Raw genomic sequence first — 4346 nt, forward strand, 5'->3', positions numbered from 1 at the left:
GGGTCCACCTCAGTGATGGCGGCTTGTTCTTCCTCTTGAAGGTCTTATGGAGTGCTTGAGCTCCTCAATGTCTCTTCATTGTCTTTGTTGCTCCTCTCTCATGATTCTTTGATCTTCTCTAATTTCATGGAGGAGGATGGAATGTTCTTGGTGCTCCACCCTTAGTTGTCCCATGTTGGAACTCAATTCTCCTAGGGAGGTGTTCAGTTGCTCCCAATAGTCTTGTGGAGGAAAGTGCATCCCTTGAGGCATCTCAGGGATCTCATGATGAGAGTGGTCTCTTGTTTGCTCCATCCTTTTCTTAGTGATGGGCTTGTCCTCATCAATGGGGATGTCTCCCTCTATGTCAACTCCCACTGAATAACAGAGGTGACAAATGAGGTGAGAAAAGGCTAACCTTGCTAAGGTAGAGGACTTGTCCGCCACCTTATAAAGTTTTTGGGCTATAACCTCATGAACTTCCACTTCTTCTCCAATCATGATGCTATGAATCATGATGGCCCGGTCTAGAGTAACTTCGGACCGGTTGCTAGTGGGAATGATTGAGCGTTGGATAAACTCCAACCATCCTCTAGCCACGGGCTTGAGGTCATGCCTTCTCAATTGAACCGGCTTCCCTCTTGAATCTCTCTTCCATTGGGCGCCCTCTTCACAAATGTCAGTGAGGACTTGGTCCAACCTTTGATCAAAGTTGACCCTTCTTGTGTAAGGATGTTCATCTCCTTGCATCATAGGCAAGTTGAATGCCAACCTCACATTTTCCGGACTAAAATCCATGTATTTCCCCCGAACCATAGTAAGCCAATTCTTTGGGTTCGGGTTCACACTTTGGTCATGGCTCTTGGTGATCCATGCATTGGCATAGAACTCTTGAACCATTAAGATTCCGACTTGTTGAATGGGGTTAGTAAGAACTTCCCAACCTCTTCTTCGGATCTCATGTCGGATCTCCGGATATTCACTCTTTTTGAGTGAAAAAAGGACCTCGGGGATCACCTTCTTCAAGGCCACAACTTCATAGAAGTGGTCTTGATGCACCCTTGAGATGAATCTCTCCATCTCCCATGACTCAGAGGTGGAGGCTTTTGCCTTCCCTTTCCTCTTTCTAGAGGTTTCTTCGGCCTTAGATGCCATAAATGGTTATGGAAAAATGAAAAGCAACGCTTTTACCACACCAAACTTAAAAGGTTTGCTCGTCCTCGAGCAAAAGAAGAAAGAAGAGAGTAGAAGAAGAAGAAATGAGGAAGAAGGGAGTGGCTTTGTGTTCGGCCAAAGAGGGGGAGAAGTGGTGTTTAGGTTGTGTGAAAATAAAGGGGTGAAGAAGGGTTTATATAGGAGAGGGGGGCTCATGGTTCGGTCATGTATGGGTGGGTTTGGGAGGGAAAGTGGTTTGAATTTGAATGGTGAGGTAGGTGGGGTTTCATGAAGGATGGATGTGAGTGGTGAAGAGAAAGATGGGATTTGATAGGTGAAGGGTTTTTGGGGAAGAGGTGTTGAGGTGATTGGTGAATGGGTGAAGAAGAGAGAGAGTGGTGGGGTTGGTGGGTATCCTGTGGGGTCCACAGATCCTGAGGTGTCAAGGAAAAGTCATCCCTGCACCAAATGGCATGCAAAATCACGTTTTGAGCCAATTCTGGCGTTAAACGCCGGGCTGGTGCCCATTTCTGGCGTTTAACGCCAGGTTCTTGCCCTTTCCTGGCGTTTAACGCCAGTCTGGTGCCCCTTTCTGGCGTTAAACGCCCAGAATGGTGCCAGATTGGGCGTTAAACGCCCACCTGCTAGCCTTACTGGCGTTTAAACGCCAGTAAGTTCTTCCTCCAGGGTGTGCTATTTTTCTTCCTGTTTTTCATTCTGTTTTTGCTTTTTTAATTGATTTTGTAACTTCTTATGATCATCAACCTACAAAGAAAAATAAAATAACAAAAGAAAATAGATAAAATATAACATTGGGTTGCCTCCCAACAAGCGCTTCTTTAATGTCAGTAGCTTGACAGAGGGCTCTCATGGAGCCTCACAGATACTCAGAGCAATGTTGGAACCTCCCAACACCAAACTTAGAGTTTGAATGTGGGGGTTCAACACCAAACTTAGAGTTTGGTTGTGGCCTCCCAACACCAAACTTAGAGTTTGACTGTGGGGGCTCTGCTTGACTCTGATTTGAGAGAAGCTCTTCATGCTTCCTCTCCATGGTGACAGAGGGATATCCTTGAGCCTTAAACACAAAGGATTCTTCATTCACTTGAATGATCAGTTCACCTCCATCAACATCAATCACAGCCTTTGCTGTGGCTAGGAAGGGTCTGCCAAGGATGATAGATTCATCCATGCACTTTCCAGTCTCTAGGACTATAAAATCAGTAGGGATGTAATGGTCTTCAATCTTTACCAAAACATCCTCTACAAGTCCATGAGCTTGTTTTCTTGAGTTGTCTGCCATCTCTAATGAGATTCTTGCAGCTTGTACCTCAAAGATCCTTAGCTTCTCCATTACAGAGAGAGGCATGAGGTTTACACTTGACCCTAAGTCACACAGAGCCTTCTTGAAGGTCATGGTGCCTATGGTACAAGGTATTGAAAACTTCCCAGGATCTTGTCTCTTTTGGGGTAATTTCTGCCTAGACAAGTCATCCAGTTCTTTGGTGAGCAAAGGGGGTTCATCCTCCCAAGTCTCATTTCCAAATAACTTGTCATTTAGCCTCATGATTGCTCCAAGGTATTTAGCAACTTGCTCTTCAGTGACATACTCATCCTCTTCAGAGGAAGAATACTCATCAGAGCTCATGAAAGGCAGAAGTAAGTCCAATGGAATCTCTATGGTCTCATTTTGAGCCTCAGATTCCCATGGTTCCTCATTAGGGAACTCATTGGAGGTCAGTGCACGCCCATTGAGGTCTTCCTCAGTGGCGTTCACTTCCTCTCCTTCCTCTCCAAATTCGGCCATATTGATGGCCTTGCACTCTCCTTTTGGATTTTCTTCTGTATTGCTTGGAAGAGTACTAGGAGGGAGTTCAGTAATTTTCTTGCTCAGCTGCCCCACTTGTGCCTCCAAGTTCCTAATGGAGGACCTTGTTTCAGTCATGAAACTTTGAGTGGTTTTAATTAGATCAGAGACCATGGTTGCTAAGTCAGAGGGGTTCTGTTTAGCATTCTCTGTCTGTTGCTGAGAAGATGATGGAAAAGGCTTGCCATTGCTAAACCTGTTTCTTCCACCATTATTGTTATTGAAACCTTGTTGAGGTCTCTGTTGATCCTTCCATGAGAAATTTGGGTGATTTCTCCATGAAGAATTATAGGTGTTTCCATAGGGTTCTCCTAGGTAATTCACCTCTTCCATTGAAGGGTTCTCAGGATCATAAGCTTCTTCTTCAGATGAAGCATCCTTAGTACTGCTTGGTGCATTTTGCATTCCAGACAGACTTTGAGAAATCAAATTGACTTGTTGAGTCAATATTTTATTCTGAGCCAATATGGCATTCAGAGTGTCAATCTCAAGAACTCCTTTCTTCTGATTAGTCCCATTATTCACAGGATTCCTTTCAGAAGTGTACATGAATTGGTTATTTGCAACCATTTCAATTAGCTCTTGAGCCTTTGTAGGCGTCTTCTTCAGATGAAGAGATCCTCCAGCAGAGCTATCCAAAGACATCTTGGATAGTTCAGAGAGACCATCATAGAAAATACCTATGATGCTCCATTCAGAAAGCATGTCAGAAGGACATTTTCTGATCAATTGTTTGTATCTTTCCCAAGCTTCATAGAGGGATTCTCCATCCTTCTGTCTGAAGGTTTGGACTTCCACTCTAAGCTTACTCAATTTTTGAGGTGGAAAGAACTTTGCCAAGAAGGCATTGACTAGCTTTTCCCATGAGTCCAGGCTTTCTTTAGGTTGTGAGTCCAACCATGTCCTAGCTCTGTCTCTTACAGCAAAAGGGAATAGCATAAGTCTGTAGACCTCAGGGTCAACCCCATTAGTCTTGACAGTGTCATAGATTTGCAAGAATTCAGCTAAGAACTGATGAGGATCTTCCAATGGAAGTCCATGGAACTTGCAATTCTGTTGCATTAGAGAAACTAATTGAGGCTTAAGCTCAAAGTTGTTTACTCCAATGGCAGGGATAGAGATGCTTCTCCCATAGAAGTCGGGAGTAGGTGCAGTAAAGTCACCCAGCACCTTCCTTGCATTGTTTGCATTGTTATTGTTTTCAGCTGTCATGGGTTCTTCTTCTTTGAAGATTTCTGTTAGGTCCTCTACAGAGAGTTGTGCCTTAGCTTCTCTTAGCTTTCGCTTCAAGGTCCTTTCAGGTTCAGGGTCAGCTTCAACAAGAATGCCTTTGTCTTTGTTCCTG

The 4346-nt window shown here is 44.2% G+C and overlaps 1 non-coding gene across 1 annotated transcript; it reads left to right on the plus strand.

The window, feature by feature from the left end:
• Positions 1-3700: 3700 nt before the first annotated feature.
• Positions 3701-3808, plus strand: LOC130978747 (small nucleolar RNA R71). Its single transcript, XR_009086364.1, has one exon. It is a non-coding gene; the product is annotated as a small nucleolar RNA R71 (small nucleolar RNA).
• The last annotated feature ends 538 nt before the right edge of the window (positions 3809-4346 follow it).

Source organism: Arachis stenosperma, chromosome 4, assembly GCF_014773155.1.
Source record: "Arachis stenosperma cultivar V10309 chromosome 4, arast.V10309.gnm1.PFL2, whole genome shotgun sequence".
Lineage (NCBI taxonomy): Eukaryota > Viridiplantae > Streptophyta > Magnoliopsida > Fabales > Fabaceae > Arachis > Arachis stenosperma.